Raw genomic sequence first — 14,677 nt, 5'->3', positions numbered from 1 at the left:
AGGTGCATACCCTACTCCTACAGTGAACCTACTGCAGCCAATCTACACTGCATGGACCCATATGGCTAGAGACCATGTATGTGTGTAGTCAAACTACAATAACCTCACTGTGAGTAGCCGAAGCACCGCAGGTCAAAGGACCAGTCACACTACTGCAACATCAAGCAAGTCACTGACGAGTGGATAGACATCCAAGTGACTTCTTGTCTTGGTCACGCTCAGTACCCTTGTTCTCTAACAAGCACCTGCACTATCACTTCAGTGTCTCCACACTGTGGACTCCAGCCTCGTCCATCCAGAAAGAAAGTGATCTGTGCACTGATCGGATCGATCACCGTCCTCGTGATGATCCATTGATCAGGAGCATTTAGAAATTAATTACCAATGATACATGGCTCAAATTCTCAACTCTTGAGAATATGTATCATCATCTTATTAATTCCTTGGACGATTCATAGACACATAAACAATATGAATGAAAAGATGCCTTTTATTTATTCAATAATAAATAGTCAAGTACAAAATTATGTCCCTAGAATCAACAATGTGTCAGCCTAATTGGCTTCTAGGGCATACATCTAACACCAAGAGCTCCCCCTATGAGTCCCACCATCCACCAGTAACACCTAGCAGCATGTAGTGGCTACTCAGCAGAATAGAATGATGAACCTCTAGGTGCAGTTATCATGTGATACAGTCCTTCTATCGTGGATCCCTACAGGACGGAGGTCATGGATAACTCGTCAAACCTCTTCGTCTGTCATATGTCAAGATTTATTCGACTTAAGTTCGAGAGCGGAGAACTCTTTCTCCACTGTGCAATCTGCCCCGGCCGAGGTCTTACGAACTCAGTCTTATAAATCACATAGGATCTCTTCTTATCTATCAGGGTCGATAGATTCCTTGTAGATGCATACCCTACTCCTACAGTGAACCTACTGCAGCCAATCTACACTGCATGGACCCATATGGCTAGAGACCATGTATTTGTGCAGTCAAACTACAATAACCTCACTGTGAGTAGCCAAAGCATCGCAGGTCAAAGGACCAGTCACACTACTGCAACATCAAGCAAGTCACTGACAAGTGGATAGACATCCAAGTGACTTCTTGTGTTGGTCACGCTCAGTACCCTTGTTCTCTAACAAGCACTTGCACAATTGCTCCAGTGTCCCTACATTGTAGACTCAAGACTCGTCCATCAAAGAAAGCAATATATGCACTAATCTCAGCGGATCAATCATCGTCCTCGTGATGATCCATCGATCAGGAGCAATTCAGGAATTAATCACCAATGACACATGCCTCAAATTCTCAACTCTTGAGAATATGCGTCATCATCTTATTAATTCCTTGGACGATTCATGGACACATAAGAACATGAATGAAAAAGATGCCTTTTATTTATTCAATAATAAATAGTCAAGTACAAAATTATGTCCTAGAATAAAATAATGCGTCTGCCAAATTGGCTTCTAGGGTATACTTCTAACAATCTCCCACTTGCACTAAAGCCAATTAGCCATAAATCTAAGCTCCATCTTCTCAAGATGGGTTTTAGTTTTCTACTGAGTTATCTGCTTAGTGAATGGGTCCACCATATTTCCTGTGGAGTCTACTTTTTGATCCTCTACTTATTTCTTTTCGAGGTAGTCGCTTATTAAGTTAAACCTCCGCTCTATGTGCTTCTGGTGAGACCTTTGGCTCCTTAGCTAGTGCTTTGGTGCCTTTGTTATTGCAGAAGAGTGCTATGGCATCTGATGACATTACACCTAATTCTGCAATGAACCTTTTAAACCAAAAGGTTTGCACTGCACCCTTAGAGACGGCTTAACATTCAGCTTCTAAGGTAGAATCTACAATGATTGGTTGTTTGGAACTCTTCCAATTTACTAAACCATTATTGCACATATTCTGATGTAGACTTTCTATCATCAATATGTGTGCATCCTTCTACCTTCAACTCTGATATTCTTCCAAAGACCAAGAATAAATCTTTAGTTTTTCTTAAGTACTTAACAATATTCTTCACAGTTATCCAATACTTCTTGCTTGGATTTGACTGATATATGCTCGTGACACTCACAGCATATACTATATCATTTCACGTACATAGCATGGTATACATGAGGCTCCCTATAGCCGAAGCATAAGGGATCTTGCTCATCCGCTGAATCTCTTCAGATGTGTTAAGGCACATCTTCTTGGAGAGATTTATCCCATGCCTAAGGGGTAATAATCTCCTTTTAGAGGTTTCCATGCCGAACCTCTTCAGCACTCCCTCTATATACATATTCTGTGACAGGACAAGCATCCTTTTAGATTTATTTTTATAGACCTTTATTCCCAAAATATAGGATGCTTCCCCAAGGTCTTTCATGGAGAACTCTTTTAACAACCAGACCTTGATCGAGGTTAGCATGGGAATATCATCCCCTATCAGGAGGATGTCATCCATGTATAGTACGAGAAATACGACAGCACTCCCACTAACCTTTTTGTAAACATACGGTTCCTCTTCGTTTTTGATAAAATCAAACATTTTGATTGCATCATCGAAACGAGTGTTCCAACTCCGAGATGCTTGCTTTAGTCCATAGATGGACCTTTGCAGCTTGCAGACCTTGTGATCTCCATCACTGGAAGTAAAACCCAAAGGCTGTTCCATATAGATATCTTCATTAAGATATCTGTTGCTGGTGGTCCAAACCGAGAACGATTGGCACAGCGGTGTGAACGGGGTTCCGTTTGAGTTGCCTTGGTTGGTGTTGATTGCGCTCCACCTTCCACCGAGAAACCTGCAAGCAAGCCTCACACCACCACTGGGGTAGTGGGGGCCCTCCGACGATAAGTCAGAGGAGATTGGAGGAGAAGGAGAGATAATAGTAGCAAGTAAGAGAATGCTCTAGAAGTTCTCGCTTACCCCCCCTCCTCCCTCCAGCCGCATATATACCAGGCTGGGGGGTCTTTTAGGGGGGTTCATCATCGTGGGGCACGATAGAGCTGCCACTGACACGGCCGTTACAGGACGTCGTGGGGCAGCGCTGGGTACGGCCATGACAGGGCGTAGTGGAGCTCCGCCTTGTACGGCTGTTACAGGGGATCGTGGAGCAGCGCCAGATACAACCGTTGCAGGGAGTAGTGGAGCAGGAGGCTGCGGCGTGCCTCTGGGGAATAGCCTGTCGTTGTCGAGAGATGTCCGACTCGGGGTCGGGCTGCGGAGACGAAGATATCCGACTCGGGGTCGGATTGCTGGATCAAGGGGCAGCCGACTCGGGGTCGGGCTGCGGAGCCGAAGATGTCCGACTCGGGGTCGGATTGCTGGATCAAGGGGCTGCCGACTCGGGGTCGGGCTGCGGAGCCGAAGATGTCCGACTCGGGGTCGGATTGCTGGATCAAGGGGCTGCCGACTCGGGGTCGGGCTGCGGAGCCGAAGATGTCCGACTCGCGGTCGGATTGCTGGATCAAGGAGCTGCCGTAGTCTTCCTGGGCGCGCGTGCCGGTCACGTGGGGCATGGTGGCTAAGTTCCCCCGTAACAGTAGCCCCCCACTTCCGAGCCCGGAACCAGAAGGGGATCGGGTGAAGGGAGTGATGCTTCGAGATTGCCGCCATCCCTCGGAGAGGCGCGCGCGCTTCGAGCTCCCCGCCTTCTTTATGGCGTATGGCGGTACAGGCCTATCGTCAGTCCGCCGAGTTCACCCGTGATATGTCGGAGGCGGTACAGGCCTATCGTCAGTCTGACGAGTTCGTCCGTGACATGTCGGACGCGGGGTCCGACTCCTTTATCTTAGGCTTCGAGGAAGGCCTGACAAGGGTGTCGGCTAAGTACCCCGAAATTGACCTGAGTGGGATCTCTCTTCTAGACTCCTCTCCGGCGCCATTGCCTGCTGATTCTCCAACCGCCTCCCTACCCCCTGCGGACGTGCCCGGCGTTCCCGACCCGGGGGTTCCTCCAAGCTGACCTTCTGTATTTTTGTTCTTTTCTTTGTATGTTGGCGTTTTGCCAAGTTGTATGGGTCTCGGCCCTGAAACAATGAAAGTTAATGCAAATAGAGTTTCTTCATTTCACTTTCGTCCTTCTTCTTTTTAACTCTTGGTAGCGTCTTGCTGACTCCCGACTCTTGAAATTCTTCTGGTGCTAGGCCAGGTATCTGAGGGTTAGGCCTCAGGGAATTCTTCCGGCGCTAAGCTAGGCATCCGAGGGTTAGGCCTCAGGAACTTCTTCCGGCGCTAAGCCAGGCATCCGAGGGTTAGGCCTCAGGAAATTCTTCTGGCGCTAGGCCAGGCATCCGAGGGTTAGGCCTCAGGGAATTCTTCCGGCGCTAAGCCAGGCATCCGAGGGTTAGGCCTCAGGAACTTCTTCCGGCGCTAAGCCAGGCATCCGAGGGTTAGGCCTCAGGAACTTCTTCCGGCGCTAAGCCAGGCATCCGAGGGTTAGGCCTCAGGAAATCCTTCTGGCGCTAGGCCAGGCATCCGAGGGTTAGGCCTCAGGAAATTCTTCCGGCGCTAGGCCAGGCATCCGAGGGTTAGGCCTCAGGAACTTCTTCCGGCGCTAAGCCAGGCATCCGAGGGTTAGGCCTCAGGAACTTCTTCCGGCGCTAAGCCAGGCATCCGAGGGTTAGGCCTCAGGAAATCCTTCTGGCGCTAGGCCAGGCATCCGAGGGTTAGGCCTCAGGGACTTCTTCCGGCGCTAAGCCAGGCATCCGAGGGTTAGGCCTCAGGAACTTCTTCCGGCGCTAAGCCAGGCATCCGAGGGTTAGGCCTCAGGAAATTCCGCTCGTTGGTCGGCCAAGGCTGGCGCAAGCCGAGGCGACCGGTCGGGGCTTCAGGCTAGTCTGCTCCCGGGATGATCATCGGGTTAGCCTGGCATCCGAGGGCCGAGCCTCGGGAAATTCCGCTCGTTGGTCGGCCAAGGCTGGCGCAAGCCGAGGCGACCGGTCGGGGCTTCAGGCTAGTCTGCTCCCGGGATGATCATCGGGTTAGCCTGGCATCCGAGGGCCGAGCCTCGGGAAATTTCGCTCGTTGGTCGGCCAAGGCTGGCGCAAGCCGAGGCGACCGGTCGGGGCTTCAGGCTAGTCTGCTCCCGGGATGATCATCGGGTTAGCCTGGCATCCGAGGGCCGAGCCTCGGAAAATTCCGCTCGTTGGTCGGCCAAGGCTGGCGCAAGCCGAGGCGACCGGTCGGGGCTTCAGGCTAGTCTGCTCCCGGGATGATCATCGGGTTAGCCTGGCATCTGAGGGTTGTCAGGCCTCAGAAAATTTCGCTCGTTGGTCGGCCAAGGCTGGCGCAAGCCGAGGCGACCGGTCGGAGCTTCAGGCTAGTCTGCTCCCGGGATGATCATCGGGTTAGCCTGGCATCCGAGGGCCGAGCCTCGGAAAATTCCGCTCGTTGGTCGGCCAAGGCTGGCGCAAGCCGAGGCGACCGGACGGGGCTTCAGGCTAGTCTGCTCCCGGGATGATCATCGGGTTAGCCTGGCATCCGAGGGCCGAGCATCGGAAAATTCCGCTCGTTGGTCGGCCAAGGCTGGCGCAAGCCGAGGCGACCGGTCGGGGCTTCAGGCTAGTCTGCTCCCGGGATGATCATCGGGTTAGCCTGGCATCCGAGGGCCGAGCCTCGGGAAATTCCGCTCGCTGGTCGTGCGCCTGTCGCTTGCCGCCCGACGGGATTTCTCCGTGGCCAGCTGCGATCGTGTTTCTCCTCCTCTCCAAGCGTCGCCTGGGGAACACTAGATGGGCATTAAATGCTAATTGAGGGGTTACCTGGGAAATCGGATCGCCAGTTGCTGCTTGCGAGGAGTGTCAGTTAAGCGGCCGCGATACGCGCGTTCTTCGAGGCGGATGCGGCCTGGGCGCGAGCGGAGATATGTGGACCTAGGGGTACAGGCCACCCGGAGTGTCCTGCACAAAGAATGCGATTAAGGAGAATAACGCTTAGAAAATCGCGGGAAGATACGCCTCGAGAGCCGGATCGGCTCCGGATTCAATGCGCCCGCATTTATTGGAGCCACCCGCATCGGAACGACCGGGGGGCCGCAGTTTGGCTATAAATATTGGTGCAGGTGCGATGGAGCCTGCCAAGCCGGAGCTGTTCAGGTTGCCATGGATCGTGGGCCTCCTCTCCGGCGCATGGTTAAGAGACCCCTACCGAAGGAACGGGAGGCGCGCCCTTCGCGACTTCCGCCAACTAGCCGTTTCATCGTGGGGGGTCTGAACCCCCTTTACATCTTCATCACAAAAAGTGATTACATTACCGACCCTTTGCCTCTTTGCGACGGCTGCCCCTGACGCTTCAGTCGAGCCCCCTGCGTTCCTCTCGGGCCGGGGGCAGCCCCCAGTGATAGTGTGGATCACGCCCGCGACGGGTCGATTCTGCTCCCGAGGCTCCTGAGGGGCCGGGTCGGCCGGACGCGGGTCTGCGGGGGGACGTCGGTCGTTCACATATCGACCGAGACGCCCTCGGCGGATGAGAGCCTCGATCTCGTCCCGAAGCTGGAAGCAGTCTTCGGTGTCGTGGCCGTGGTCCCGGTGGTACTCACAGTACGCCCGAGAGGGCCTCCTCCCAGGAATCTTCTTCATCTGTCTCGGGACCGGGAGGTCCTCCCGCCCCTTGATTTCCATGAGGATCTGGGCCCGGGGAGTCAGGAGAGGAGTGTACCGGTTGAAACGTCGGGGCGGAGAACGAGGGCGTAGGGCGCCGTGGTTCCTCGCCGGCGACTGGCTTCTGCGCCGACGTTGAGGCGTCGGGCTCCTCCTCTGGCGTGCCTCTTTTTGCCTTTTCTTCCCGAGCTTTGGAGGGATCTCGGCGGCCTCCTTGCTCCGGTGGGCGGCCGCCTCCTCGGCGTCCGCATACTGGTTCGCCCGGGACAACAGCTCCGGGAAGCTCCGCGGCAGGCGTTTGTCCAGGGAGAAGGTGAGTCTGCCCTTTCGGAAGCCACGCTTCAGGGCTGAAAGAGCCACCTCCTGGCTCAGGTTCCGGACTTCCAGCGTAGCCTTGTTGAAGCGGGTAAGATAATCCCGCAAGCTTTCTCCCTCGTTTTGCCGGACATCAAAGAGGGAGTTGGAGACCAGTCGCCGCCGGCTACTGACGGCGAAATGGGTGATGAAGAGGCGAGTAAACTGGTCGAAGGACTGGATTGAGTTAGCCTCCAAGCCGGCGAACCACGCCCTTGCCGGGCCACGGAGGGTCGCCGGGAAGGCCTTGCAGAGGAGAGGATCTGATGCTCCGTGGAGGAGCATAAGGGTCCTGAAACTCTCGACGTGATCCCGTGGGTCCGCCGCCCCGTCATAGGGCTCGATCGCCGGCATTTTAAACCCCGGCGGATTCGGGGTCCGCAGGATCCTCGAGGCAAGCACCGGCTGGGAGGAGATCTCCAAGTCGGCGAGGGGATCTTTGGAGTGGCCCTTCAGGACCTGGAGTTGTCGGTGGAGATCGTCCACCCGCCGGTCCAGGGAGCGCGACCGATGGGTGGGAGACAAGAAGCACCGAGAGGGGGACCGACTGGAGCGCGGGTTCCTTGAGGACTGGGGGGTCTGGGAACGCGCCCGGGCCCGCCTCTCGTACCCCGCGCAGCTCCGATGGGAAGGTCCCGGCAGAATGGACCGTGCTCGAGAATCTTCCTCGCGCCGGCGCTCCTCCCCATGGGAGAGGAAGGAGCGCGGGTTGAGGAGGACAGGTGAGCGCTCAGGGAGCAGCGGCTCCTGGGCCCGCTGCGGCGCCCGAGACATCACACCCTGCAGGTTCTGCACTGCCTCCGCGAGGGTGCGAACCTGCTGGGCTAACCGGTCGAACTGAGCGGCTTCGACCATCTGAATGGGAGGTGGAGCGGTGGAGTGTTGCTGAGAATGTGTTGGAGACGCAGCGGCCTCCCGGCCGGAGGCGCGAGAGGCCTCGCGACCGGAGGCATTGGAAGCTCCATGACCACCTCGCCGTGCCATTACGATCGCTCTGAGATTCGGGCCCTTCCTCTAGCGCCAACTGTTGCTGGTGGTCCAAACCGAGAACGATTGGCACAGCGGTGTGAACGGGGTTCCGTTTGAGTTGCCTTGGTTGGTGTTGATTGCGCTCCACCTTCCACCGGGAAACCTGCAAGCAAGCCTCGCACCACCACTGGGGTAGTGGGGGCCCTCCGACGATCAAGTCAGAGGAGATTGGAGGAGAAGGAGAGATAATAGTAGCAAGTAAGAGAATGCTCTAGAAGTTCTCGCTTACCCCCCCTCCTCCCCCCAGCCGCATATATACCAGGCTGGGGGGTCTTTCAGGGGGGTTCGTCATCGTGGGGCACGATGGAGCTGCCACTGACACGGCCGTTACAGGGCGTCGTGGGGCAGCGCTGGGTACGGCCATGACAGGGCGTAGTGGAGCTCCGCCTTGTACGGCTGTTACAGAGGATCGTGGAGCAGCGCCAGATACAACCGTTGCAGGGAGTAGTGGAGCAGGAGGCTGCGGCGTGCCTCTGGGGAATAGCCTGTCGTTGTCGAGAGATGTCCGACTCGGGGTCGGGCTGCGGAGACGAAGATGTCCGACTCGGGGTCGGATTGCTGGATCAAGAGACAGCCGACTCGGGGTCGGGCTGCGGAGCCGAAGATGTCCGACTCGGGGTCGGATTGCTGGATCAAGGGGCTGCCGACTCGGGGTCGGGCTGCGGAGCCGAAGATGTCCGACTCGGGGTCGGATTACTGGATCAAGGGGCTGCCGACTCGGGGTCGGGCTGCGGAGCCGAAGATGTCCGACTCGGGGTCGGATTGCTGGATCAAGGAGCTGCCGTAGTCTTCCTGGGCGCGCGTGCCGGTCACGTGGGGCATGGTGGCTAAGTTCCCCCGTAACAATATCCATTCAGGAATGCAGTTTTTACATCCATCTGCCAGATTTCATAATCATGAAATGCTGCAATGGCAAGCAATGTTCGGATGGATTTTAACATGGCTACAGGTGAAAAAGTCTCCTGATAGTCAATGCCTTCGCGTTGACTATACCCTTTCGTCACTAGCCTTGCTTTATAGGTCTCTACCTTTCCATCTGAACCTATCTTTCTTTTGTAGATCCATTTGCATCTAATAGGTACAATACTTTCTGGTGGATCTACTAGGGTCCAGACTTGGTTGGAATGCATGGAGTCAAACTCCAACTATTTCTCGGAATCGATATCAGATATTGCCTCGTCATAGATTTTGGGATCCTGTATGTGATCCCTATCTCCCACTAGGAACATTTTCTCGGTATCCTCTTCTAGTATACCTAAGTATCTATCGGGAGAATGGGAGACCCTACTAGATCTGCGAGGTGATTGAGGGACATCATGTACTGGCTTAATATAAATAGGTTCTATAGGCATAATGGTTCGTTGCTATTTAGAGACTTTCTCTTCAAGCTCAATTTTCCTCCCACTGTATCTGCTAAGGATAAACTATTTCCATGAAGATAGCATCTAGGCTCACAAACACTTTGTGATCCTTTGGGATGAAAAGTCGTATCCTAATGACTCTTTAGGATATCCTATAAAACGGGCATTAATTGTCCTATCATCTAGCTTGTCTGCCTGTAGTCGCTTGACGTGGGCCGGACATCCCCAAATCTTGAGATGACTAAGACTTGGTTTCTTACCATGTCATATCTCATATGGTGTGGTAGGAACGGACTTTAGAGGGAACTCTATTCAATAAGTAAATAGCTAAAAATAGGGCATCTATTTAAAGAAACAAGGATAAATTAGTGAAGCTCATCATGGATCGGACCATATCCAATAGAGTCCGATTCCTCCTCTCTGACACTCCATTGAGCTGAGGTGTACCAGGAGGAGTCCATTATGAAACTATACCATTCTCCTTGAGATAATCACGAAACTCTCTATTAAGGTGTTCACCTCCTCGATCTGATCGAAGAACCTTAATGAGTTTTTCTGTTTATTTTTCTACTTCATATCTTAACTCTTTGAAACTTTCAAAAGTTTCAGATTTGTGTGTCATACACATATCCATACCGTGAGTAATCATCGGTAAATGAAGTAAAAATTACAACCCCTAGCTTGCACATCGAATGGGCCACACATATCAGTGTGTACCAGGGTAAGTATTTCAGTGGACCACCCTGTGTCCTACAAAGGATAATTTGGCCATCTTTCCTTGAAGGCAGAATTAACAAATCGAATATGACTCGAAAGTCAATGAGCCCAAAAGTTCATGTTTCTCTAATTTGTTTATTCTGTCTTCTCCTATATGGCCAAGCCTGAGGTGCCATAAATACTTTAGATTTATCTCATTTCTAGATCTTTTAGATCCTATGGTATTCACTGTTTGCTCAGATACATTCACAGATACATCCATATGTATGTGATAGAGACTGTCAATCATAAAACCACATTGAATCTATTTATTTCTCAAATAAATGGAACAGTAGTCTTATAAAAATCTTTTTGTGCTAAACAAGATATAGAAATCAAATTTCTACTAGCAACAGGTAACAGTCCCTAAGTATCCTGAGCATATCTGACATACCTTCTGAAGGTCTGTCACCCTTCATGTTTTTATGCTTTCCATGTATGTAGGACAGTTCCTCTTCCAATGGCCGTCCATGATGCAAATGAAAACATTTTTTCTTGCAATTGGCCTTTTTCTTGGAACTTCCTTACTTGGCGTTTTCTCAGTCTTCTGCTTCTTCGCAGGCTTCTTCTTCTTCCAAATAGACTCTCTCTTGGAATTAGAAACCAATTCGACAGCGAGAACGATGCCCCTTGAACTATTCAAGGTCCCTAAGATAGTTACTGTTGCCCAAGGTGACAAGCCAAGAGGGGGGGTGAATTGGGTTGTCTAAAAATTATGTTCCCTAATTTTTACTTTGAATAGAGTGCAGCGGAATAATAAGATGTTATTTACTTAAGCTCTAGGCAATTACAAGTAAAGTAGAAAACAAAGCTAGAGATATTACACAATCAAGCATGAATGTAAGGCATGAAATAGAAGAGATAAGACATCACAAACACAAAGATGTATAGTGGTTCGGTGCACCCCAGCACCTACATCCACTCCCCAAGACCTCTTGGGAATTTCACTATAATCTCTTAGATTACAGTCGGTTGTTTTACAAGCTCACAACCCAACTTGTTGTTTTATGAGATCACAACGAACTCGGTCGGTTTTCACAGGCTCACCGACTCGAACCAACCGATTGTTTTCACGGGCTCACAATCCAACCCGGTTGGTTTTCCCCAAAGGCTCACCAACCACAACCTTACAACGTTGGTTTTTCCCTTTGTCTCACCAACAAACCTTAACCCCTTGATTCAATCCCTTGATTGAATCAAGTTACAAGATATTAGAATAAAGGTTTAAAACAAATCAAAGCTTCTTAAACAAGCAAATATAACAATATAAATAATGGAACCCGCAAGAACCCTTTTAGCCGTTGGAAGCGTGGGAGATGATGGTTCTTCCGATGTGGATCGCGTTGGCTTGGATGTGAGCTTTGAATGCCGAATGGGAGTGAGTAGTTGAGCACGAAATCAGTTGGGAAGGCTTGAATGCACTTGATTTCTCCTCTTGAAAGCTCTAACCCCCTTGAACCTCTTTTTCTTTCTTCTCTCTTGAGTGATCTTGTGTTGGGTTGGTAAGAGGTTGTTTAGAAGCACCTAAGAGGTCCCTTTTATAGCCCAAAAAGCAAATATAGCCGTTAGACACAAAAAAGAGACGTTTGAAATTCAAATCAAACCTGAAAAAGTTGTCAGTCGCGTCCCAGGCGCTCCGGGGACGTCTCCGCGCTTTACGGGGACGTCTCCGCGCTTCGGGGACGTCTCCGCGCTTTACGGGGACGTCTCCGCTTGTTTGCGCTTTTTGCATGGGGACGACTCCGCTGCTTCGGGGACGACTCCGCCGTTATATCTCCGAAAAACAAGTCTTCTGGAATTCTCTGAGAGAGTCGACTCCGCTTTTTCAGGGGACGTCTCCGCTGGTCTGCTTTTTACTTGCGGGGACGACTCCGCAGGTGCCGGGGACGTCTCGGCTTGTGCTAGTTCTTCCTGTTTGTGCCAGAGACGTCTCTGAAACTATCAGGAGACGTCTCGGCTATCCCTGAACTTTTTCTTTAGCTCAAAATATTCTTCAATAAATTCATAAAAATTATGGGAACTTGCCTAGACATTTCTTAGCAATATTCTTAATAAAACACATGAATTCCTCAATTAAATAGATAAGATATAATGGAATTTTACTCTAGTGTTTTGCATTCAACAAAACCCATTAGGGGGTCAACAATCTCCCCCTTTTTGATGATGACAAAACACTGAGTATATGCAAAATTTGAAAAATAACATATACACAGTATTTGCTCAGTTTTACAATGTGCATTAATTCAAAATATTCAATTTCCAGTTCTATCCTTATGCATAAGTATTGATCTTAGTAGCTCTTGAGCAATTTTAGCATATCAACTGAATTTGAATCAAGTTAAGATGTAAATTGATGAAATATTGATGCTAACAACAATTAAAAACCAAATACTTTTGACTCCCCCTTTCTTTTCCAGAAGGACAATTGTCTTAAAGCCAATATTCTTCAATTTTATCTTTTCATTTTGTTGATTCTAATTAAAATTTCAAGTATGAGTTTAAATTTTGCATTTTGCATTCCATATTGGTTCTACTCTCCCTTTTTGACAAAACTTGGAGTAAATGCAACACATAAAGCATTATGAGTATACATATACTCAGATATTTCTCCCTCTTTTTGACAACATCAAAAAGATAGTGAAAAGGATAAATGAGCATAGATCAGAGCCATTTTGGATAATTTTAGAGCAAATTATGATGAGAGCGCATCTAATGTGATTCCAAGAAGTTTTCTAATTTGATACCATAGATAGTTTTCTAATCAAGTTAATTCAAGAAGTCCCACAAATGATATTCAAAGAAAACACGAGTGGAAATCTAACCTCTCTTCAATAATAAGTGTGAAAGCTTGTTCATTTAAGATCTTTTGCCCAATCTATTAAGTATTTTATCAATCATGAGAGCAATTTAATTAATTCTCAGAGTAAAAGATCAAAAACTTATATACTTGAAAAATATATCATTATGTTGGATCATTAATTCTTAATGACTTCAAAGTTCTTTTATGATAATAAGAGCATTGGGGCACAAAAACCAAAATATGAAATCATGCAATTCTTAAAGCTCTTTTAAAGACTTTCTTTTATTTCTTTAGAAAATAAGCACAATTTGATACACAAAAAATATGAATTGGCACACAATTTAAGTTTCAGATGATACATATTGGAGAGTATTGGGATCACTTTTCATTTAGTATTCTTTCTCTCTCCTTTAGTTATAGATTTATGCAATTAAGTTCCATAAGACCTCTCCTTCTGAAATTTTCTTCCTCCCCCTCAATTGATTATTCTATTTAAGAGTTTAGAATTTGAAGATAATGTTCAATAAAATTGTCAATCTCAAAAATATATTTTCTATAAGTTTCAGCTTATTTTCATAAGACTCAAGGTTTGAGATAAGACAACCTTTATAGAACTCATCTCAAGGTAATTAAAGCATGTCTTTCAATATAAGGAGGTTCATCAAAATCAATCCATAAAAATCAAGGTATGCATCAAATTAAAGTTTCTTTAGGATAAGATACTGAATATCTAAAGCTCCCCCTCAAAAGATGCATTCTTTTTTAATCATTCTTTTCTTTGGTTGAATTTCAGATTTTAGTGATAAACGTTAATAACACTGAAATTCTATGATATCGAGAATGTAGAGTAATCTAGTATTATTCAAAATTTGTAGCAATTACTCTTTCTAATCCTTTAAGAACAAGGTGTGCTTCCTCTTAAACTTTGAGAAAATGTACTGAAATATTAATCAAAATGATTCATTTGAAGCTCAGTTTCTTTCAAAAGCATTTACATTTTCTTTCTTTTAGACTCATTTGAGTGAGGTGAAATATTTCTAGCTTTAAGATCATTCACTCTATTAATGGAGGTCTTTAATAATGTAGGAGAGAAAAACATATAGATGATCATTGACGTATGTATATTTATAGAATTCAATTTCTTAATCACAGTTTTTCAGCTATGTATACATGAAGCTCAATAAATTTTTTAAATATTAAAATAAGGTCATATATTTTAGAAATATTTACTTGCAATCAAGATCATCGTAAGACATATCATTTGGATCAATACTAGTATACTTTGAAGATAAGAAATGATATGTTTCGGATGCGTATCGGGGCAATCAAAATAAATTCTGTTTTTCTTATATTAACATTTTATTTAGTAATCATATGGAGTTTAAACTTTTATACAAAATCAGATCCTGAATTACATAGGATTTTCAATAGAGGCTTTCTAAGTCATAATTTGAGACATGTATCTTCCACATTGTGGCTCATCTTAAATTATTACGATTGAAAAATACATATTTCAATACCATTAAAGCACCTTCAGAATCTTTGTATTTATGTTGAGTTTTGGTATGAGTTAGCACATTATATATCAAAGTCTAGCAAGTTGAAGGATAAAACAAATTCAATTCATTTTGCCTAAATAGAGATATCCTTTTCTTCTCCTTTCTACAATTTTATTCGACTTTCAGATTTTAGAGATGATTATGAATGACAAATCTGAAATTTCTTTTCAATAGAACCAAACAAAAGATGTTATGTAGTAACTCAACCATTCAATCAAATT

Source organism: Phoenix dactylifera, chromosome 13 (genome assembly GCF_051530095.1).
Source record: "Phoenix dactylifera cultivar Ajwa chromosome 13, Ajwa_hap1_PhDact_Kaust_v1.1, whole genome shotgun sequence".
Classification (NCBI taxonomy): Eukaryota; Viridiplantae; Streptophyta; class Magnoliopsida; order Arecales; family Arecaceae; genus Phoenix; species Phoenix dactylifera.
This window is presented reverse-complemented; position numbering follows the sequence as displayed.